The following is a 25,884-nucleotide window of genomic DNA, read 5'->3' as shown; positions in this document are numbered from 1 at the left end:
CCACGACACTGTTGCCATGTGGTTTCTACGTCAGTAAAGGCGGTAACAAAGGGTAACTAATGTCATTGATAGGCGACTGCACTGCCCAGTGTCACTGTTTAGAATGGGAATTTTCTTATGATTTACAAGTAGTTTAAAACTAGATATTGTTAGTAATCAGCTGGACAAAATATGTAACACTAGCCAAGTGGTCTTTGGATATTTTACTGCAAATATATCACAAACTGTACCTTTAAGACAAACAAAACGTTTCTTCAAATACTGAATGAATTATGTAGAGAAACTGAGAAATTGGCGCTTCACTTTGGAACACTGCTGATTTAGATTTTGATTTAGTCAATTCACACTTGCATGGACAAAAAAGCTGGACAAAAGCAGAAAAAGAATGCATCACAGAGCAACTCTGAGGCATTAATGTAAGAGACAAACATTTCCTCAAGAAGACTTATACATTTTAAAGGGGGGTGAAATGCTATTTCATGCATACTGAGTTTTTTACACTGTTAAAGAGTTGGATTCCCATGCTAAACATGGACAAAGTTTCAAAAATTAAGTTGTACGTTTGTCACAAGTTTCGAAAAAAAAAAAAAAGTTTTGTCACAAGTTTTTTTCGAGTATGGCTCTGTGTGACGTTAACAGAATTTCCTTATATGGGTCCTTAGGGCACTTCTCCCGGAAGAGCGCGCGCTCCCGTATAGCGAGGCTGAGCACAGACATTTCACTGATCAGAGCGATTCACTGATCAGAGCGAGAGCGTCGCGAAAAGTCACAAAAGAAGTGCGTTTTTGGTTGCCAGGGCAAGACAACCCTTCACAGATTACCAAAAAAAAAAAACAGCATTAAGGGACCTGTGGATGGAGTTTATTTTTACAGAGCATCAACGGAGTTGTGTAAGTGTTTTTGTTTGTTCCCTGCATTTCGAAGATGCTTGTTTTACAAACAAGGCCCAGTTTGACGACGGATTTGCGTATCGTTTATTTCTTAAGGATGATGCAATCCCAACGAAAAAGGGTCACGATCGTGTGTTGGAACCGCAGGCGGTGAGTAAAACTGCTTCAAATATCTCTGCCTCCTTGTTAGTGCGTCCGCCTCCCATCCCGGAGACACGGGTTCGAGCCCCGCTCGGAGCGAGTCGTTGCTGCTGCTGCTCTCGTTCAGTTTCAGCCTCGGGATCTGATTCTGGATCATAAATAAATGGCTGAATCTGACTGTAAGCCATGGTTTGTTTTGGAAGATGGCTTTTCCCTCACGGGGTAATGTCACAGCTTCCAAACGCTCTCAACGCAAAAGCCTACTGGTGCTCGTGATTCTTTAGCTCCACGCCTCCAGCCGGTCGTGTTTTTCCGGGAAAAATCGGTACAGACTATCTTTCTCTTATGAATATAATAAAACTAAAGACTTTTTGGAGTTATGAAGGATGCAGTACTACTCTATAGGTGCTCAAGATTAACAGGATATTGAGTGAAAACGAGCATTTCACCCCCCCTTTAAACATATTCTCTATCTCTCTGTCTCTCTCTCGCTATCTATCTATATATATATACTGTATATATACAAAGAGAGACAGACAGAGAGTGGGACAGGGACATAGAGAGCCTAATGCAATATTATAGTTTAATGCCGAATATAAATGCTGAAATATTTATTCACTACATTTAACATTTTTTTTCAGCTCTGAGAGCAAAAGTATATTTATGTTTTAAGGGCAGTGGCTATTGCATATTTACATTACCCTTTACTTTGAAGCAGGCCTCTTGCAGAACTGAAATATATCTACAGTATCTCAGGTTTCTGAATAAACCATGAGTCTAAAACTTGCTGTCAGTCTGGTATTAAGCATCTGTAAGTAAGTCTTTACGTGTGTTTCCTCAGTGTGACTCTCCAGTCCCTGTCAGCAAGTCCTTCTGAACTCTATCCATTATTCTAGCCTGGGGTAACAGGCCTTACTGTGCAGCCGCTTTCCTGGGTCCATCACCCCTGAAAGAGGAGCTCCATTCCTAAATATTCAGTGTTCATATGGTAAAGCTAAAAACTGGCCAGGGTATGCCATCAACATTTGAATGAAGGGAGTGCCACTAACTTCTCTTCATTGCCATCTAAGACTGCATTTAGGGGTATATGGACATTTCGGATGCTTTTAGCACTGCAAGGCACATTGCACAATGATTTGATCTTCTGACACACGTCATCCGATTTTTGTCCTGCCTTACCCAGCTTTGTTACAACAATCACACGCCAATACTATAAGCTGTCAGCACATAGACTTGTTTTTACTAGAAGTGCTCACAATGTTTAACATGTCAGCACTTAGAGAGGACCTCTACAGCCCTGAATGTCAGCAGAGACCAGGACAAGATGATCCCCAGAGTCAGATCCACAGTCAAGACCTTGTCTCCTAGACGGCCACCGGGACAAGACCACACAATCTACACAATCTGACTTTGCTGCAGCCTGGAATTGAACTGCTGGTTTCATCGGCCCAAAGGAGAACTGGCCCCCCGACTAAGCCTGGTTTCTCCCAAGGTTTTTTTTCTCCATTCTGCCACCGATGGTGTTTGGGTTCCATACCGCTGTCGCCTCTGGCTTGCTTAATTGGGGCCACTTAATTTCCAGCGATTTCTTGAGTGTACAGATACTATTTAATCTGAACTGATCCAGATGATGAGATTACTGAATTCAATGATGAACTGCCCGTTTTGCATTATTTACACATTATTTTCCAATTTAATGCTGTTCAGTTGCTTTGTCACAATCTGTATTGTTAAAAGCACTACATAAATAAAGGTGTCTTTACTTAACTACACTACTGCCGAAAACATGCATATCAGTAATTTGGAGTAATTAATATATGCCCTGAAGGTATTGATGTGAACAATTTAGGTGTAAATAAGGTCCCCATTGGCTTCCACTGTATGGACAAAAAATATCACTGTAAGTCAAAGGAAAGCAAACCTGTATGGAAAAATAGAAAGTAACTCATACAGGTTTAGAATGATGAGGCTAAGTAAATGATGACAGAGTTTTCATTTTTGATGGACTATCCCTTTAAAGTCTGCATGAAATCCAAATGTACACTATGTTGGTGGACACTGCTAGTCTTCAGGTAAAGGGTGCATAGTAGTAACCTAAACGTTCATATATGTACATATATCTAATCTATGCATATTATTACCTAAATGCACATTTTGTGTCTTTTGAAAGGGTACCGCCACAATGACAATTTGTTGAACCCCCAAAGGTACAATTTTTGCACATATTTTATAACTCTAGATATTATTGACAGAAATTTTTACATTTTGTATGTATATTTTGGATTTAGAATCACGGATTTTGATTTAGGGGAAAAATGCTCAAATGTTTTTTTTTTTTTTTTTTTTTCTTATGTGACTGTAACAAGATTTTGGTAGAATTTGAACTGGTTGAGAATGCAGATCTGGTCATAGTCACCTAAAGTCGACACACTATTTCTCAGCAAGGCCACACACACACACACACACACACACAAATGTAAAGTGAGGGCTGTTCTGCATGAGCAAGGGTTTTAAGAAAGCATCTGTGCTTTTAAGAAAGATTAATATGCACCATTTGTGCATCCTCTAAAAGATGCTAAAACTTCAAAAATGAAATGAAAAATGCTTACTTGTATATGTAATGAACAGACCGAACACCAAGTGGCAAGTATTGCAAAAGAAGCTTATCCCAATTGGATTGCATTTAACTGAAATTTGCATCTTTTGTCTCACATAATAGAAAGTTGCAGGCACATAACTTATGACCTTATATCCTCATATGATACTTGTCCTCCAATCAAATCTGATTATGAGATGCCACGCTTCAAGAATTACATTTAAAACCACCCAGTGCTGGACTAGACCGGATTAACCTGATTAGACAAGGACGGGGAAACAGCATGTGCCGGATTGAATTTTTCAGTGGGAGTTATTCACATTGGGAAACACAGTGAATTAGAGCCAGAGTAGATTGAAATACTGAATGCTCATCTACACTCTGCGAGAATGCAGTCTCGCTATTAGCCTGCCCTTTGAAAATTGCCCATTCTTATGTCCAGTAATTCTGAATGATACCTATTCCTCGAGCTTCTTTGATGTCTCAGGCGGGATGATTGTGAACAATTATCAGAAGAGATGTGTAATTATTTCCAGCCGTGATTCGCAAACAAAGCAGAGGTCAGAGTCTGTCTGCCACACTCGGGCACAATCAACATTTAATTCTGCTGCTTAAGGGAACAGAAAAGATGAGCTCTATAGCCAGAGGGCAGAAGCTAAGATGGAGACTTTGTTGCACCTGAATGCATGTTATTGAACCTAAGATGCCAAACCTGACCTGAGAGGCAAGGGGAAGCCATGCATGTTATAAAGACTCAACAACATTTTCAACATGATATTATAATCAACACTTCTGTTATTAATTCACATATATCCATTGGTACAGTCAATCAAAAACTATAATAAAGGCTTGATTTTATCTACTATGCACCCCTTGGTCATGCTTTACAGAACAAGCCCTTGGGAACCAACTAATGATTTCTTTGAATATTCTGGTTTTCAGTCAAATGCTCATAAGTAGTAAAAGTTGATTGGATATTTTTCTAACATGGGCTGGAGTGAATCTTGACAATGCAAAGTAGTTTTATCAAGAATTATGCAGTAACATGACTACAGACTGCAGAGATCACCAATTAGAAAGAAACAAACACTTACAAGTCAACTAAAAAAACAACAACATTTGAATGTAATTAACATTTCTACAATGCATTCAGTGGGATACTGGGAACAATTTTGTTAATTTTGAAACTACGATGACCCTATTCAATATTTGATATTACATTGAGTGAGTAACATAAGTTATACAATTTTATTTGGGAATATATATATGTACACGCTTGATTCAGAACCTTGAGGCTAAGATGCATGAATATATTTGGATGGTTTATGTAAAACTGCAGTTAAACCTATCCAAACAAACAGACCTTCCAAATACTTACATGAGAAATGGTAAAAAGCATCTCTGAGAAACTTTTTGTTTTGTTTTGTTCATCCAATGAATCATTAAGAGGAGAAAAGTGTATTCAGATTAGATTAGATTCAATATAGATATTTCACAAACACTTTCATTCAGTTAGAAAATTTACAAAACCAAATGTAAAAACAAGACCTCAATAATGTAGCGACCAAGACTGTGATCACTTTGAGCTGCTGTGGGTAATAAACCAAGTTAAATTAATGTATAAAATACCAAGAGCAGCAGATTTTCCCATGACGCATTACAAAGTGGAGCTGTATGGAGCAGCCGTCTCGAGCGATAAGGAGAACATTCCGTAATTAAAGCAAACATCTCCTGAGATATGGGACTGAATGGGACATGAATGGGTACCCAAGCTTTATAACAGCAGCTCAATCCCTGTGTCCCTCGACAGAAATGCTGCAAACCAGAAACCGCTGCAGAGGAAACTACATGACCTGGACTTGTGTCATCAATAAATCAAATAACATGCAAGTTCCTCCTTTGATCTTTCCTCTTCTAATAAAGCCAGAGGAGCAAAAAGTCCCCGATGCTTGAACACTGTGTTAAAATATATATTTGGCATATACTAGCATGGGACACAAATACCTCATTGTTTCTGCAGATTAAACAAAATGGGGAAAAGAATCCAAAGGGCAATTACTCAAAGGCTGTAGGCACCTTCCATTAATGAGTGTCATCAATCAAATCAAAGTATTTACCCAGCAACCGCCTTGCATGAAGAGCAAAATGGATTTAAGACTGGGTGCACAAGGTCCTGATATCAGACTAGGACCATTGCGAGAAACAAATGTATGTATCATCAAGCAAGCAGCGGGACTGTGACCCCTTTATATTGGTCTAATATGTTTAAAGAGAGAGCAAGAGAGAACACCGTCACCAAAAAGAAGCAAAGTGCTCAGAAATTAAGATATATGACTTCGAGAATTTCTGTGTGTGTGTGTGTGTGTTGAGGAAGGGGAGGTGTTATTATGGAGCTTTTATCAATGGACACGGCATCATGAGCACTACAATTTTTCAATATGAACACTAGAGAGATTAATGCCCCTTGTCCTTTGCTTCTTTCCTGTGCTTACTTTCAATTGTGTCAAAGCTTTCATGAAAACGAAAAAAAAAAAAAAAAAATCCAAGTTCTCCGAGCTCCAAATACAAATCCTTTGCAAGCAAAATGGAGTTTGTGAAAAGGAGCCTATAGCAGAATACTTTTAATATCACTATCAGTGAAGATATTGGATAATATAATAAAAGCTGGTTCTACTGACTACTTAAGATGGCAAGAGAATTTCCCAATGGGTTTAAGTAGAACAGCAATGGAAGGAACCAGAATAAGGGTTTAATTCTTTCAGCGCCCTTCAAAAAACACATTTGTTAAAGCAAATTATCACAGTCACAGCCTCCACCTCCATGAAAAAGCCTGAAATAGTTTTTAGGCCAAAGCAGTTTGCAAGATCTATATGAGACACATGCATTTAGCTCCTATTTTTGTATTTAATTATGTGAGTAAATCTAGATAGTGCCTTGTTGTTTGGCAGCAGCTCTCCCATGAGGACAATGCTTTGCATTTTACTGCTCCTTAGACTGTGGAGCGTCAGCCATTTCCCTCAAGGCTTTCATGATAGAACATGGTTTAGTTCAAGCCCCTAAGAGCTGATATCTCTGAGCTGAAGACCTTAGTGCAGAAAATTACCCCAATTCTGCAGTCAATCTTATTCCTTTCCGGCTAATGAAGACCTAAAGGTACCATATCAACTCCCACATTACAGACTCATCCATTCACCCTCACTGGAAATAAGATGAGATCCAAAACTAATTGTGCTGCCTTCACTGTATTTCGGGGAGATTAAAAATAAGACTTTTCAAAGGAAAAGAGCTGACTGAAAACATATATGCGAGCAAACAGGACTGTGGTGGGAGATCTTCTTTTGAACGGGCTTCACCTCGCCCCAGTACTACACTACAGGGTCGCTTTCTTCTCCAGAGCCTATATCTGCACACAGAACATGGACGCTTTTTCTCCCAGCACACATACAGGTCTTTTTAATTGGTCTGCACCATCTGTCGAGCCTCAACAGGCACTCTGGGACTGTCCAGGCTTGACCTTACTTCCCACTTTAACAAATGGATCGCCTCAGCGGGCGGCTGGGACTTGGGAGAAGCATTTATTGCAGTCATTTGCCTCCGGTTTCTTAGCTTAGCCATTTATTTTCCTGGACCTCCGGAACATGTCAGGGTTAGGGCAGCCATCACCGGGCAGGCAAAAATCAGACATTTCCTTGATAACAATGACATTGAAGTGCTATACGGCCCAATTTGTCATCCTTAAGGATTTTAATGAAGTAAATAAAAGTCATTACGGCTTAACCTTTGCATGGGCCCGGACGCCATGAGAGTGTAGCCCTCCACTGAGCTTTAAGATGAATTTCAGTCTTCATATGAGTCATTTATACATCTTAATAACAGGTTATGCGTATTTGAACTGTACAAATTCTCTTCATGGTATGCAGTATTGGTTTGCTGAGGTAGATTTACAAAAACAAACAAACAACAACAACAACAACAACATCTCTCTCTCTCTCTCTCTCTCTCTCTCTCTCTCTATATATATATATGTATATATATATATATATATATATATATATATATATATATTACAACATCTGTAAGAAAAGAGAATAAAAACTGACAGATTAGACTTGCTGAACCTTCTAAACACATATATATATATATATATATATTAAAATGGAACATACATTTTGTTAAAGCCTTTAAAATAAATTATTATATAGGATCGCCATTGACCCAATTATCATGCCAGTTTGAGGTGGGTTGGACCTTTTAGTCTGAATCTCAGACAAAGGGTGATTACACACTTCAAACCACTTCAAGTTCTGCATTGTCTTGTTCTTGATGGAGGTCAATTATCTCATCACAACTCCAAGAAGTCAGATGCTATTTGATGAAACATAAAAAAATAAAAACTACAAAGTGTGCCTGTGTAAGGAAAGGTTTAGCTCCTAGCAAAATCTCAATCAACCTGTCTCACTTCTAACGTGAGTCATCATCAGAGATAGCAAGGTCCTCTAACACCACTGTGTGTGAAAAGTAATCAGCTCAGTTCAGCATGTTCTAGAGAATGTGGTTGGATGGAGTGCAGATTTGTGCCCTTTTTTTCCAGTCATGTCCCAGTCAAATTTGTGGAACTGCGGGATTGCAGCCCCCCTGTAAAGAAGGTGCATGTGAAGGGTCTGTCTGAGAAAGACACCATACAGGAACCAAATTTAGCGATATACCATATACAGTAATTTGTCAACTTTGTTAGTAGTACTGTACATTTCATGATCTCTAGACCCAGCAACGTAGACTGCAGAGTTGTGGTGTATGAGAGGGAGTCCAAAGTCAACTTATATTTTACTCAATGGAAGTGAGAAGGTTATCTGAAGTGACCCTGAGGGATAGTGTAGCTTCTTATGCACAGCTTCCATGGTTTGTGTCTCTCATGAGTATAAAGTTTTCCTGCCAACATGTCATGTAATGCCTTTCCCCGAGAGCTGTGCAGCCGAATCTGTGAATCCACTGCTGTCTTCATGGATGACTGGGTGCTGCCACTGCTGTAATCACTTTGCATGTAAGATATGCAATGCTAACAGACTCGCAGACACAGTGATAAGCTGGCCCTCTTTAACACAGGGAAATGGATCATGTGGAAGTGCAAGACATCTAGACAGCAGGGAGCATCAGGAAAATGAATGAAAGGAAGTGTTATGCATAACTGATTTCTTTAGCATGGTAGTCTTTTATGACTGAGTGTACGGTATCGGAGGTGAAATGGTTAAATATGTATGGTAAGTAATAGGAATCAAGATTGCGTAAGACTGATCAAGAACAAAGGATACACATAAGTGTTTTCTATACTGAATATGTCCAGGTGGTACAATGAACAAAGTCTTAACAAGTATTGTCAAATTTTGACTTTTTTATTTTTTATTTTAAATGAATCAGCACTATTTTAGTTATAAATGGATAACAGAGAATGGTTAAATACACTTGAATTAAAATGTTACTTTTAAATGTAATTTTTTTTTTTGTTCTTAATTGATTGTTATACAAGCTAAAATTTGTGTAATATTGTAAACTTTGCTGTATTCAAAATCAATTTGTCTTCAATATTTTTGGGTTTTCTTGCTTATTAACAAATATTCACAGCAATACAGTAATTTTTAAAGAATGGTTGAGCATCTTGGGTGGGTCAAACTTGTAACCCAACTTCTGGGTCAAAATAACCCAGCATGTGTTCAGTCCAATATTTAACTAGTGCTGCGTTGTGTGTTACAGTGTTCAGAATTTTTTTTAGAGTGTAATAAATCAGTAGCTACTGTATAAAGTGGTTCTGAATCAACAGCCTTCACACACAATAAATAAATAAATAAATAACAAAATTAAAACCTGAGCCAAGATCAATCCAATAATAAGACAGCACTGTGGTGTATGGATATGCATTTTGCATTTTGTTTGTCAGACTAGATTGACTTAAAGTAAAAAGTATGAGAGGTTTGGAACTACATGAGGATAAGCAAATGATGACACAGCTTTAATTCTGGGTGAAGGCTTATGACTGCTAAAGAAAGCATATACTTTCAGTCAAGATGAAAATATAAAAAGAGACTACTATATAATTGTTTTGAAGCTTTGTTTTTAACCTACTGAGCAATGTCTTGCTACTGTATGTGCTACTGACAGCATAAGATCAAAGCTCAGTGTACTTGTTAAGGGCAGTAATTGTGCATTTTTTATATGTTTAGAAAAAAAAAAAAGACATGGACTGCTTGGGAAAAAATAAAATAGCACAATAAAACAAACTTACCATAAATTCATTTTCACCAGTCTCAAAAGTTTTCCATCTAATTAGAGGGGAAAACAATTGTGCAGAGCCTACGGGTGTAGAGAAACTTTCTTCCCCAGTTAATTTAATTGCTCTGTCTAGTTAGAGACGATGAATCTTATTATCATTCTGGAGTAAATAAAAAAATAAAAAACACGCCTGCATGCACACACTTTGGCCTAATTTTAGCATCCCAAATGGTTGGTTGTTCTTTCTGAATATCATAATACGCTACTATGGTAACAGTGAGTTTCTTCTGCATATTTGAGGAAGGTTCTTCAGAAAGCAGCCAGAAAACTTTGAGTCGATGAATCAGTGGGGAAGAAAAGCGCAGACAAAAGATCAGGTATCTCGACACAGAGGGACTTCAAAACGGATGACAGGCAAAGACAGCTTTCCCTGCATTCAATAGAGGGTCATTGTGAGTTTGGGTAAAACAAAACGTTAAATAGAGAAAATGTCTTGCAGATTTCACTGATTTATACCATTGCTTTCCTTTGTTTGTTTGATGAAAATTACAGGGACTGTTCAGTCCTGCTTCTACTGAGCTGAACAAGCTGTGAAATCTCTCTGAGTGAGGACAAAAAAAAAAAAGCATAATGGAGATGATTTAGAGCTATGTGTGTCTCTGTCATTTCCCACCACGTTTATCGTAATAATTATTGTGCATTAAAAGCACCGAAATTAAAAGGTTGTTTCCATAACTGTGGTTTTCTATATGCGGCAGAGGGGAGATCTGAAATGAATTGAAATGAGAAAAAGAGAGAACTAGAGAGGAACAGAAGGTTTCAGAACATTTGAGTTTTAATCACAATGCGTCACTGGTTTGCTGATAGGCAATAAAGAATGTGTATGGTATAAAATACAAGACAGTGGTTCTCAACAACAGGGCCGGGACTCAGCAAACTTCCAATAAGGCCAACGTATGACTTAGTGCACTTAACTGTCCTAAAAGTAGTGTATTTCAAATCTTTAGAATAAATAAATAATATGTTTCTATATTAAGTACTCTGCTAAATCATACTTTTTTTTTTATGAGGTTAAATCACACACACACACACACACACACACACACACACACACACAAAAGATGTACTGAGATGTAAACCTATGTTTTTATTGGAAAATAGAATATTCTTAAATCAATGTGTTATGGTTAATTATTTCAACATTTCCATTTCTGTTAATATAACAACTTGAAAACAAGCAGCGTTGTCATATTCACAGCAGAAATATCAGAGGAAATGTTTTGGCTCATATGGGGGGCCTTTGAATCAAAAAGGATGAGAAGCACTAGTAAAGAGAGGATGAGTTTGTTTTGATTTCAAAATGTTTTCTAAATTCTCTGCCCCACAAAACAGATTATGATAGAACTCGACTGCATAAAATCAGGACTCCAAAGAACTTAAAAGGGTCTTAAATTATGAACGAAGGTAATTGCCTGTAGAATCTGCAAAATCACACGCATTCTCAAGTGAATGTTAATAACGGCCTCATCTAATTTTGCCTTATCTTCGATTTCTGTGTAAATATCTGTATTTGTACGTTAAAATTCTCCTCTACAGTTTAACTGAACTATAGAGACCCTTTTTTTTTTGCCTTGACCTCATTTTACAGCATAATTTCCTGATGATATTTCATGTAAAGCCTGACTTAAGGGAATATAAAACATATAAAAATTTCAGCATCCGCAGCAGCTAATGTGAACTGTCACAAGGCCTGTCTGCCATTAAATATGACAGGCCTTTCTGTAGTGCTGCCACCCAACCCAGCAAAATTCCATCTACCATCATGCTGCATTAGTGATGCCACATTACACCAGGTATGACATGAATATTTTACCACTCCAGGTGGGCATATTTGCTGCTCTTGCAGTTCACTGACTCAGTGAACCATTATTTGGCAGACACGTCCGTGGAGACCATCAGCGCTTATAAGCGCAAATATTTTTGTCTTTAAAATGCACACAAACCTTTAGAGTTATACTAACTGAAGGGGGAAATGTGGTGCAATTTTTAGCAGAATCTGAATTAAAAATGCATGATGCAAACAAAAGCATGTCACTGATAAAATATCTACATACACTGGTATTCATTGGAAACGTAGGCGTGTGACAAGAAGACGAGTTATTCACATCAGTTTGTTCTCCTCAGCTTCCTGTCGGGTGATTAAGCTTAAACAAAGAGCAATTTCCCCGTAACCTCTGTCATCTGCCGGCCAATCAGAGGCCAGTCAAGAGCAGTGTTTTATTAGCCTACATCTGCTGTGCAGCTGCTCTCTTCCCATCAGGAGATTCTCTTTTTGGCAGGTGTCAGCGGCTGCCAGATGCATCCACCACCTCCCAGAGACCTGTCGCATCATTAAACCATCAGCACATCACTGTGGACAGAGAGAAAACAGGCCATGGCAGGGACTAATCCAGCTGCAAACCCGTCCAGATGAATAATACATTGGCCCGCCAGACAAACGTTCAACTAAGCAGGATTGGACCACCGTGCCCTGCTTGAGAAGGTCCAGAGATTGACTTCCTCCCATCAGGGTTAGTAAGCAGAAAACACTCTTCTTTTGTCCTGAGCTTCAGCATTTTTGTACAGAGCGGGCGATTCTCTTGGGTGAGTCCTCCTGTCTGTTTGTGCTGCACAGAGTAGATTTTTTACTTACTCACAAGACTGTTTTTCTCTTCTCTACACCTCCTCTTTTAGCTAGCTGCAGATCTAACAGCTCTAGATACAGTACACAATCCACTTTCAGTGTGAGTTATGCACAATGTAAACAGGTTGCATCAATTCAAATTCATGCCTTTTGTATGTGCTTAGGAGAAATTTTATTTGTATTTTTTATAATGTAGTAGTAAATGACCCCATATTTACTGAAATGAAAGTAATATTAAGTAACATAAGTTAAATAACTGTAATCTGGGAAAACCCGTCGGGTGTCACGATGGGACTTTCTCAAAATTAGGAAAGGAAATTCAAAATTAGGGTTTCATTAATCTTGTCTATCATCTATGAAATTATCTTGGCAAAATGCACTTGTTTAGTGCAGAAAAGCAGAAAAGACTGTATAAATCAATATATCATACAGTATATAATAAAGATATACCATTGCACATTTCCCGCCACTCCTGTCTAAATTACGGCACAAAAGTGTTTTTTTATTTATTTATTTATTTTGTAATATCGTAAGATGGCAGAGCACAAGAAAATAACTCAGTCTGAAGATGCTCACTTAGTTGATCATGCTCATCTCAGTCTGCTCAATCGTGGTGATGTCTGTACCCTAAAAGAAGTTATAATTAGGGGTGCACCGATCGAGATTGACCGATCGTTAATGCGCATCTTGTCAGTAAAGCCGGCTCTCTAATCAGCAGTAAATTCCATCAGGTGCGTGATTTCACATAGAGCCGCTGTTACTACACAGAGCCGTTGTTAACTGACTAGTTGCGCAAATAAACGGTGATGATGAACGTGGATCTGCGCAGCTTCTCACTTATACTCACAGATGCGTATATCGATCGGCCAATCTTGATCGGTGCACCCCTAGTTATAATGGACCATTTCACATGCAAAGATGAAGGATCGGATGATGATGTTACTAAAGAGGAGGAGTCTGATGACAGTCTGTAATATGCACACGTGCGCTGCGCTTGCTTTTTTAACTGCAAGGTACACTATTCGTGCTATCCAAACATACAAGTTCAGAAACTATGCCCATCATGATAAACAACGGAAAACCATCATCTTCAGGGTTATGTTAGTCAGATTAGTCAGAAAAAAAAAAACACCAAAACCGGTTTTAAATAGTATGTGAATTTGTGTGTGAATACGACTACACTGATCAAGCTTTATTTTACTGTGTGCAGCTTGCAACGACTCAATAGAAAACAACTATTCGACAGTATCCAACCATTGTCGAGTTCCTCCATGCCTCCAAAACATTTATCAACCATGCTTTGTGCACAGGCACATTGTCATGCTGGAACATAAAAGACATAGCCCATTATACAAAAACTGTTTGTCTAAGCATATTGCATATTTTATATATCTGCTGACAGCAGGAGTAGCTGAAATACTACAACTTGTTAATTAAAAGGGGTTGTCTACATACTTTTGGCCATGTGCATGAAAAAAAAAAAAACAGACAAGAGAGAAATCTGCATTCATTACACAGCATCTTTAAAAGCAAGAAGATTTGCTGGGCTTTTCTCATAACTCAAATCTAATTAATAAAGTCACAGTTGAGTAGTGCCAGAAGTCACCTCCACTTTAATCATTATCATCATTTGGAGAAGGAATTAATTTAAAATACAATTACGTGTACTTGTAAGTACACAGCCATTTCTCAATGTCAAAACCCAGTCTAAATTGCTCAAAAAAAAACAAAAAAAAAAAACACGCTTCACCAATGACCCAACTCTTTGCACTTGAAACACGCCCTGTTAAGCATGACCTCGCTCTGTGAGAAAAGAAACACAATCTGTTTAATGAAAGTGGACATCAAAGCTCAGAGCACCAGGAAACTAGAATAAAAAAAAAAAAAATCTGATCAAATGCCTGTGCGTGGAGAGGATATTTCTAAGAGGTGCGCATTAGTATTAGAGGATGAAAAACAGTACTGTCGTGTACTGCGGGTTTGTTCCTACACATTGAAATCAGGCGTTTTTTAAATGTATATGTCTGACATGTAAGGATCTCATTCAAATACAAAGTGTGTCTTTTTGTATTCAGTTGTGGTTTTCCACTTCTCTTTTTCCATATATTATAAAGTGAGAGTTAAGTGGATCAAATGCACCTTCAGTCATTGAGGAATGCTAGGAGTCCTTCCAGTATATTATGCTTAAACAAAACTCGTTATTATAAATGTAATGGTGCAGAATCGGCTGCAAAAAGGAGATACCTGCATGACCATGAAGAAATGTCACATTTGCACATACTGGCCATTAGAATTACCAATGGCTTTGTTGAGGTGGGATGGCAGAGTGCACAAACTGGCCCTGTATCCTTGTGCAATGATTTGTCATGTCAGACGGTAATAAATGGGTCCATCTCAGCAGAACGGCACGTTCATCAGTCTCAGTGCCAGGGCGCACGCCGCACTAGTCCAGCCTGTCTGCTTCAAACCACTACACACCATAGCCTCGCAATACCTCAGTCTTACTCTTAGCTGGCCCAAAGTCAACATTAAAACGTTACAGCAGGACATTTGTTGGGATTCTGCAGGGTCATGTGGTCTCTTGAGGCTCACTGTTCTTCTGTGGCAGATGGAATTAGATTCAAGGCTCTGATTCGTGTTTAATGCAGCTAATGGAATTGCCTGATGTGGTGTCCACCTATTCTAGCCCTGTTCTGCTCTGTTACATTTGGCTGGTTGCAAAGTCCTCACTCTAGAAGAGTCCTGCTGGTCGGTTTTGGTCTGTGAGTTTCCCTATTTTTGTCTCCAAACACTGGAACAAAGTGCTTATCACTGTCACAGCATAGTTCAGTGCAGTGTCACTTTGGCTGTTATGACAACCATGTTGCAACTACTACACCAGGCATGACCTATTGATTTATAGTGGGGACCAAAATTCAGAGGCAATGACTAAAAAAGTTTATATCTTGATTTTTTTTTTTCTAATTGTGTAAAATATCTAATCTATCACAGTTCTCTCTCTCTCTCTCTCTCTCTCTCTCTCTCTGTTACTCACTCACATACACAAATCGTTGCATTTTACATATTTAAAGTGGTAAACAAAGTCAACTCCATAACTTTGTTGTGTATTGTTTTTCAAAATTTAGTCTTTTTCTGTTTATATCCAGGTTTAAATAAATTTACATCCTATGACTTTTGGATCTCACTATATGCTCTATATTCACTACATGCTTTAGAACGTCATATTACTGTATATCTACATTGACGGTTTTGCAATGTTTTTTTTTTTGTTTTTTTTGTACAATGAGATAACATAAATACCTCCTCAAAGTCCTTCTCATATGCCAAGAAGACTAAAAATGCTAGTTAAGTAGATGATTGTGTTTTTATTCTTGTTAATTGCAGTAGTTCATGGTTATGTATGATAAATACGATTGGAGCTACAGCCATGGCTCTCTGCTTTGCAGTTTTCTATTATTCATTGGCAATTTGCATCACAGCTGCACAGATCGCTTAACAACTGCGTGTAAATACACATCTGCAACTGTTATACAGTATGTTGCAATATATACAAAGAGATATTGAAGGCGAACATTTTCACCCAGAGCACAACAACAACAACAAAAAAAACATTAATTGCTATGTGCTCTAATGCCATTACTGCAGTGCTATTGTGAGTGAGACTCTTATGGGGTGTTGCATTATTCACTCTGCCAGACTGGCATTGACAGCTAGGCTGAATTCCCCATAGCATGGGACTGTGCTCTTTGTAATTAGCTGATCATTACACAATCAGAGCCATTCAGGACAACTCCTAATCAGCTTGGAGACATGAGGATGATTGCGATCAAATAATAATGATAATAGCTACTGTTTTTCAAATGCACCACCATAACTGTGCTGGTAGCACATTGATGTAATAATATGATAAATAACCATGCCGGCCACAGCTGTATTCGGCCAAGTCAAGGCAGTCTTATTTGTTCAATATTCGATTTGCTAGTTTTTTTCAGGGTTCGGCGTGTGCAAGGCAGTTTACCTCCCAGCTCGATTTCAGTTGACTATGCCAAGTGAAAACAGGAGCCAATAACCACCACACACAATGGTCTCTGCCTTTTCCTCCTCTACCATGCTGACTGCAAGTTCAGTCATTACATTTCAACAACATCCATCACAGCTGGTTTTACACTCCCACATGATGGTGGCCGCTCCTCAGAGATGTTACTCTATTTCTTGAGGACAATAATGGCTTTGTATTGAGCAGCAGCACAATTGCCCTTAATGGAGAATAATTTCCATCCTTTCTCAGCTGAGCAAGGCGATGCAACGAATGACATAACACATTTTTTTGCTGTTTGATGGCTTTTGATATCCCTTCTTTAAGATGAGTGCAAAAATTGATAACCGACAGTAATATGATAATTGGAACGGTCTCCCTCCAGTTGACCTCGCTTGGAGATAACCCTTCCTAATTCTGCAGTTAGGGGATCTCTCTATATCTGGCTGATAAAAAGTCATCATGCTAGGACAGTTGTGGGTTGGTTATCGGTCTATTAGATCTCTCTGACTTCTCTTATCACTTCAGTGCTGGTCTTTAGAAATGTAGAGTCAGCCTGAAATATAATTGTAGCTTAGCACCTTTATGAATGCTTACATACTGGAAATGCTGTCCAAAACTTAAGTTCTCCTGAAGTCTTAATACGCCTTTAATTCACATGCCTTTCAGACACAATTAATTAATCCTGAAAGGCTGTACATAATAGAAGGCTGTTTCAGAGGGCTGTAAGGTTGAAGGGTGAAAACATTATCAGTAATCTCCAACAATAGACCTCTAGCACACACGTAATGATGGAAAAATGGCACTAGTTACTGCATTAGATTCCACTCATGCACACAGAATGGTGGTTGCAAGAGGTAGAGCTTTAGTAATGAAGCAAATAATAAAGCCAACGTTCCGGTAATGATTGATTAATGGCTACATCTTTTAAAAAAAGTAGCTGCTGATTTCAATAATAGGAGTACTGATGCATGCTACTGAATATTTCACAACCTCCCACAGCCAAGGAAATGGACTACCTGAGAAGAGTGATTGAACAGAGTGGGGCATAGATGTATCTCATTATGAAAAAGCTTTGCTTGTCAAGGAACCAGGCTGATTTTGGTGGGGAAAGGAGAGAGAGAAAAGGTCATCTTTTAATGCAGTGCAACCCACAAATCTGTGTTCAATGATGGTGTTGAGCTTCAAAATGAGCAAGGTGTGGGCTGACCCAAAAACAAAGCTGATAGTCATTTGAAGGACATATTTGGCTTTTGCCTACTCATGCTGTGTTGCAACTAATTCTGCCATGACCTTTACTGATTCCGTGCCCATCATTAACTTGCTTCCAAAAAAAATTAATAATAAATACATTGTTCTCAGGCTACTGAAGTCTACTCAGAGTAGTATAACATATGTTCTTTTGAATGCTGGTTTGGGAGTGTGCTTTTATTTTATAGTCACTCATAAAAACAAATTACTGAATGAATCAGTGAGTGTGAACAAATCAGTTTGCAATGTTTTGATGACTCACTCAAATTTGATTTCTTTCACAACTGCAATAGTATTTATTGTTTTACAGTATAGCTTGAAATATAGCTCAAGCATTGTGTTCACTCCACGTAGTGCACACCATGTCTAAAGATATAGATTTAAAGAGCTCGTCACTGGTGCAAAGCCTGAAGAAAAGAAAGACAGATCCTTAAAGGGATGGTTCACTTTCAAATTAAATTTTTATACGTTTTAGCTTACCTCAAGGGCATCCAAGATTTAGGTGTTTTTTTTTCTGCAGTAGTTCCCATTTTTATATTTTTAGGTCAAACCGTTCTTGTCTGTGCCTCATAAAATGGAGGCCTATAGTCACCACCTCAAAGAGCATGCACAGAGGAGTCCAAATTAAACAATTCCCCATCGTAAATACACATTGAAGACCTAAGACACGAAACGAGCGGTTTGTGTAAGAAAACTAGCAGTATTTATATAGTTTTTACCTCTTGTACATATATCAAAATGGAAACTACTGCGGAAACAAAGACACCTACATCTTGGATGTCCTTGAGGGGAGCTAAAACATACCAAAATTTAATTTGAAAGTGAACTATCCCTTTAATAGTGAAGTTGGAATAGCAGGAGCCAGTTCTGAAAATCATACTTTTTGCATTTTGCAAACCGGATATTGTTGATGCAGCTGACTATGACTTCTAACTCAAATTATTTTCAGTATGAGCTTAAATAAAGAGAGTTTTCGCATTCAATTGTTAACACCTGTTGAACATCTGCCACTGAATGTGGTGTTATTAGCTTTATTAACACTTCAGCACTTGTGAAAAACCCATGACAGTTCCTCTCTCTGTACTGGCAGTGTTGGCACAGGATTGATGGATGCTGCTTTCCAAACGATATCTGCCAGAGACCGTAAGCCTGATGAGGGGCACAAACTTTGATGGGAAGGTCAGCCACTTATGACTATCGACAGCCTCCATGGAGGCAGCCAACGGAAGGATTGATTCTTGCTTTAAATTTTCACGCCATGGGAGAGTGGCAGTGACAAAGCGGACATCACTGTCTCTTTTGCCCGCTCCAATCAATCGAGTCTATGGCCACTCCAGTGAGATTCTGCCATTTCTCCCTTCGCAGAATCCTTGCCAACGCAGCAAAATGTCCAAAGGGCATCCAGATAGGTTTTATCTCTTCTTCCTGTGGTATCCTGGCCCATCTAGGCAGGACAAGGCTCAAGTCAGCAGATCATCAACACCCAGAGGACCAGTGCACTTACCACCCACTGACAAGACTGGAGGCCTTACTTTTGTTAATGGGTAGCAAAGAGTTGTACAGTAAACTGTGATACACATTGGCTGATCCAGAGATTTATGGCTTGAGATCAGAGACATAGGGGAAACAGAAGTTTTCTTGTGAAATATGCACAAGCAATGATTTTATAGCAACAGCGATTAGAAGCGGATGCACTAAAGTGTTCATTCAACAAATGCCCCAGGATAAGAGAAGTCAGCATAATCTTTAAAGCAAGGGAACACATTTATTCTACGGGTCAATCTCATTAGGGCTAAACTTTGCACTTTTTTAGTCTGAGCAATTAGTCTAGCCAAATAATGTGATGGAATTGCTTTGACTGGGCTTAAGAACATTGATCCCTGAGGCTGATCTTGAGCCCAACCAGCTTAGGGTACATTAGTTGCCTCCTGTGCAGCAAAAGCTATTAGACAATGGATTTTCTATTTACCTTGATTCATTTATTGCTTAGATAATCCCTGTATTTAGGGGTGATTTACCCCACCACTCTCTAATTGTAATGGCTTTTAGCTAATAGCTAACACATGCAATTAAGTAGCTACTTTAATGGTCCCTACTGGAGAAACAAATTACATATGTAGTGCCCTAAATCATGTAAAAGATACGGTGCTTTAACAGTATACACTACTCCATGTAGTATATGAAATTTTGAAGAGCCATTCAAGAGCCATAAGAAACATTCAACTTAAATTTGTACGGTGCTGTCCTGACCACAGAATGAAGCTGCCTTTGTGTGTGTGTGTGTGTGTGTGTGTGTGTGTGTGTGTTTGTGTCAATCACCAGCCTACAGCAGCCTGATGATAGGTGACTACTGACAGTCTCCATGAGGAGGCCAAAAAGAGGATTGATTCTTGATTCAAACGTTCAAATCATGGCAGACTGGTAGTGACAAAGAGCACATAACTGTCTCTTTTGGATCCAATCAGTCACATCTACAGTGACTCCAGAGATATTCTGCCATTTTGCCCATCACAGAAGCCCCATCAAGGCAGCAAAATGTCATAGGGCATCGGGACAGGTCTTATCTTTTCTTCTCATAGTCACCTGACCTGTCTTCACATTAATCAGTGGACCACCAACACCCAGAGGACCAGCTCTGAGAAATCATGCACTGAGAAATTTCAGCAGTCACCACATCCGCAATCTTGACACATTTTGGTCAAGCCGCCCTCACGGCTACAACCCCACCTGTACAGCTGCATAAAGAGCCAACTCTGTTGATTGAACAAGTACTTCATCTGGATACACTTGGTCCTATTGAATTGTTCAGTGGAAACACATTACTCAAACTCCTTGCTCTACAAAAATGTCATAAAATTGTACAGATGTATGTGAAATGGGACAGACCTCTATTTTCTCTATTGTTGTTTTTTTTTTAAATCAAATAACCTGATGGGTGAATGCATTCTTAAATTACCTTCGTATTTTAAAAAATCACCTTGGTGCAGTTTTTGGAGCAATGCATGCTGGGTGTACTCACTAAAGCATTTACAGATCAGAGATAAGAGCACTCTCATCCCAAGTTGCTTCGTGAAGTGGTTTAGGGGGCAGGTGTCTGCTCTCAAAAAAAGGTGAGGTGATTGTAATAATTACGCTGTCTAAGCAGAAGACTCTAAGAGGCTTGGCTAGCAAAGTGCCCAGTATCCCACTGTCTGCTTTAAAATCACATGTCAGAAAAGCATGCTATCTGAACAGCTTGTTACTGCAAAGTTTTTATCATTCCGTTCTTTACATCACTTTGTGGTGGAGCTCAAGGACGTTATCTTGGAGGGGAACGCATTTGGCTTGCAGGAGTTGTCCATCCTCATTCGCAAAACACAGAGCATAGTAATCATTCACTGTCAAGGTGTTCCAGCAAAACTGCGAGTCTGATTTTGTCTCTGTGTCTATGGGCTATGTTTATGTGTGTGTGTGCGCATGTGTACGTGTGTCCAGTAGTAGCCAGGCAATCTTCACGCCATACTAATTGTGTCATCTGTAGCTTTTGAAAGGGCACATGGAGGCTGGTCAGTAATTACCACAAATTCAGCTTTCAGCAGGTACAAACACAAATTAGAGGCTATTGAAATTGACTTCTCATAGTCGCTTGTGATTTTTCACACTTCCAACACTGTGCTCACAGATTGTGAACTGTAAATCTGTTTCTGAAAAATCTGGGTTCCATACAAGATTAAAGTGATTGTAAAACCAGATATAAATTTCATGTCATTGTTTCTTTCTTTTGTGCTCTACATAAATAAATAATAATAATACAAATAATAATAATAAATATTATAGAAAGGCAATTACAATTAATAACAAAAATAGATTACTGTTAAAAACATTTTGGTTTTGATTACTGTTATACAACAATATAACAATATAAAATATATTTTATATTTTATGTAAAAAAAAAAAAATCAATATAAAATAAATACTGCTTTATTTGAACTTTCTATTTATCAAAACATCCTGATAAAAATTATGCACAGTTCACACACAAAAAAAAAAAAAAAAAAATTAAGCCACACAACTATTTTTTAACATGGCAACAGCTTCAAATCAGCATATTAGAATGATTTCTGAAGGATTGTGTGACACTGAAAAATGGCTGCTGAAAATTCAGCTTTGCCATCAGAGAAATAAATCGCAGTACATTGCCGACTGAGCTTTCAGTTTTTAATATACACAGAATAAGTTATTTAAGTGCACTGGTCATCTTTCACCCATATTCAAATATAATCAATGGTGACAGTAATTGCATGTGTTGTACAGTATCTGCCCTCACATAAATGTCATCTTTCATGCAAGCCATTTAACATTGCTTTACTAGAAAAGAGCTTTAATGACATGTTCTAATTGAATGCTATCTATTAAAGGGAGTTTGAATTTAATCATCATGCAGTTGACTCCATGGCATTGCTAAACAAACAAGCAAAAAAAAAAAAAAAAAAAAAAAAAAACATTCTGGAAGGTTTAACAAGTCAAGGAAAAATCAACAAAAGTGTGCAATGCTGAAGTACCTTCACACTACTGAATGCCACTGTGAGCATTCACGACAAGGACATTTCTTAATGAATTAAATGCATGGCATGAATTTAGTTTGTATCCACAATTAATGTGTGCCCAGCAAGGCCTCTTTTGCAGAGAGTGAGACGTGGTGGAAATGCTTATCTTCAAGAAGAGAAAGGCTGGCAGTGAAAGAAAGACACCAGCAGAGCTTCCACTTTAGCAGTGCTCTAAAAATACTTTTTACACAAGCAGAGTCGAAAGAAACACAAACGCTCTACATATTCATGAAAATTAATCACACAGTGCCACTGTGGTCTTTTCATGATGGTCTATGTATAGATGTTTTAAAATTAACTCAATGAATAATAGGGCTCGGTCACATACTAATATTCACAGTACATTCTGCCAGTAAAGCATATACAATTATTATTATTATTATTATTATTATTATTATTATTATTATTATTATTAATAATAATAATAATAATAAAAGATAAAATGTACCTTCAAATCAATGTAAATGTTAAGTTGGTAAAAAAAAAAAAAAAAAAAAAAAAAAAAGTGTCTGCCAGAAGCATGAAATGAAAAAAAAAGTTTTATTTGCCAAATAAAAAATACAAATAAATAAACGTTTCAATGAATTTTAAGCACTTTTTACTTTGCCACCAAGTTTACTACAGCAAAAAAAAAATATATAAAAAAAAAATTATATATATATATAATTAATATATATAATATATATATAAATTTTAAAATTATATGTATATATATATATATATATATATATATATATATATATATATATATATATATATTAGACACACACACACACACACACACACTGGGTACGGAAAGTATTCGGACCCCCTTAAATGTTTCACTCTTTTTTATATTGCAGCCATTTGCTTTAAATCATTTAAGTTAATTTCTTTTTAATCAATGTACACACAGCACCCCATATTGACAGAAAAACACAGAATTGTTGACATTTTTTATTAAAATAATAAATAATAATAAATTGTATTTATTAAAAAAGAAAGACTCTAATATCACATGGTCCTAAGTATTCAGACCCTTTGTTGTGATACTCATATATTTAACTCAGGTGCAGTCCATTTCTTCTGATCATCCTTGAGATGGTTCTACACCTTCATTTGAGTCCAGTTGTGTTTGATTAATGTATACTGATTGGACTTGATTAGGAAAGCCACACACCTGTCTATATAAGACCTTACAGCTCACAGTGCATGTCAGAGAGAATCATCAGGTCAAAGGAACTGCCTGAAGAGCTCAGAGACAGAATTGTGGCAAGGCACAGATCTGGCCAAGGTTGCAAAAAAAAAAAAAAAAAATCTGCTGCATTCAAGGTTCATAAGAGCACAGTGGCCTCCTTAATCCTTAAATGGAAGACATTTAGGATGACCAGAACCCTTCCTAGAGCTGGCCGTCCGGTCAAACTGAGCTATCGGGGGAGAAGAGTCTTGGTGAGCGAGGTAAAGAAGAACCCAAAGATCAATGTGGCTGAGCTCCAGAGATGCAGTCGGGAGAAGGGAGAAAATTGCAGGAAGTCAACCATCACTGCAGCCCTCCACCGGTCGGGGCTTTATAGCAGAGTGGCCCGATGGAAGCCTCTCCTCAGTGCAAGACACCTGAAAGCCCCAATGGAGTTTGCTAAAAAATACCTGAAGGATTTTTGCGGTCTGATGAGACCAAGATAGAACTTTTTGGCCTTAATTCTAAGCGGTATGTGTGGAGTCAAACCAGGCACTGCTCATCACATTAGTGTTGGGCGATATGGTTAATATCGTCTTTATTATCGACAGAGAAATCTGCTTATGTCGATATCTCTGACTATCGTCGATACACGATACAATCGTCTATCGGCACAACCCTACATCACATGGTGGTGGCAGCATCATGCTGTGGGGGTGTTTTTCAGCTGCAGGGACAGGGCGACTGGTTGCAATCGAGGGAAGATGAATGTGGACGGAAACCTTCTCCAGAGTGCTCAGGACCTAAGACTGAGCCGAAGGTTCACCTTCCAACAAGACAATGACCCTAAGCACACAGCTAAAATAACGAAGGAGTGGCTTCACAACAACTCTGTGACTGTTCTTGAATGGCCCAGCCAGAGCCCTGACTTAAACCCAATTGAGAATCTCTGGAGAGACCTGAAAATGGCTGTCCACCAACGTTTACCATCCAACCTGACAGAACTGGAGAGGATCTGCAAGGAGGAATGGCAGAGGATCCCCAAATCCAGGTGTGAAAAACTTGTTGCATCTTTCCCAAAAAGACTCCTGTATTAGATCAAAAGGGTGCTTTTACTATATACTGAGCAAAGGGTCTGAATACTTAGGACCATGTGATATTTCAGTTTTTCTTTTTTAATAAATGTGCAAAAATGTTTTTCTGTCAATATGGGGTTCTGTTTGCACATTAATGAGGAAAAAAGGACTTGATTTTTAAATTTGATCATTTTAAATGATTTTAGCAAATGGCTGCAATATAACAAAGAGTGAAAAATTTAAGGGGGTCTGAATATTTTCCGTACCCACTGTATGAATGTGTATATAATATATATAATTTTTTTTTTTTTTTTTGCTGTTGTGATTGATGGTACTGGAGGTTTTCAAAAGTTGTCCAGACAAAAAGACCACCAGCTGTACACAACCTTCTGTGTGTTTGTGTAGAGAGCATGCATCGAGAGGGACCAGTGACGCTACTGACAGGTGCTTATTTCCTCTGAAATGCACTTGGGCATTATTGGTCAATCTTTAGTCTGAGTGAAATGTAACTACCAAATCATTTTGTCAGGACCGGAACGCTTATTCCTTTTTATACATTTTTTTCTGTATATTAGCCGATGCAATTGCCTCTCATTGCTAGAGGTCTGGGGACAAACATTTGTTACAGAGAATAAGCAACACATCTGGCTAAAATTTCTCTTTAAACCACATAAATGACTCGTATGAACACCGGACAGATAAACAAGAGATTTAGAACTTCTTTCACTGAAGGATCTGTTTTCAAATGACTGCAACAGATGCCAAAAGACTGACATTATCTATGCTTTGAAAATTCATTTCTACTCTTGCTCTAGGTCAAAAGTCTGTTGAGAGGAAATCTGTGTCTCAAATGAGCTCATCATAAACAAGTAATGACCAATAAGCTTGATTAGCATAGCAGAGTTTACTTTTTTTTTACACACACACACACACACACACACACACACACACACACACACACACACACACACACTGAATCGACAGATGTACTGTACAGTATCTATGCCAACTGGCCTTAAATTGACTAACAACACTGTATTACAATGTAAACATGGCAACACAGACAACACATCTGTGTTATAAAAAGAATTCCTTGTTTATCATCATAAGCAAAACAATGCAAGATGCCTCTCAGTATAATGGTGGCTCCTTTTAACTGGACATGAGTATGTATGTTCTCCCGTTATTCCACAACAGGAGTGATG

General features: G+C 38.2%; 1 protein-coding gene across 1 annotated transcript in view; it reads right to left on the bottom strand.

The window, feature by feature from the left end:
• Positions 1–25,884, bottom strand: part of LOC128016452 (polypeptide N-acetylgalactosaminyltransferase-like 6) — a 162,305-nt gene that overhangs the window by 84,625 nt on the left and 51,796 nt on the right. The gene's annotated exons all lie outside the window — the stretch shown is intronic.

Source organism: Carassius gibelio, chromosome A1 (genome assembly GCF_023724105.1).
Source record: "Carassius gibelio isolate Cgi1373 ecotype wild population from Czech Republic chromosome A1, carGib1.2-hapl.c, whole genome shotgun sequence".
In the NCBI taxonomy this organism is placed as follows: domain Eukaryota; kingdom Metazoa; phylum Chordata; class Actinopteri; order Cypriniformes; family Cyprinidae; genus Carassius; species Carassius gibelio.
Note: the sequence above shows the minus strand (reverse complement) of the source record. Positions and strands in the feature narration are given on the sequence as shown.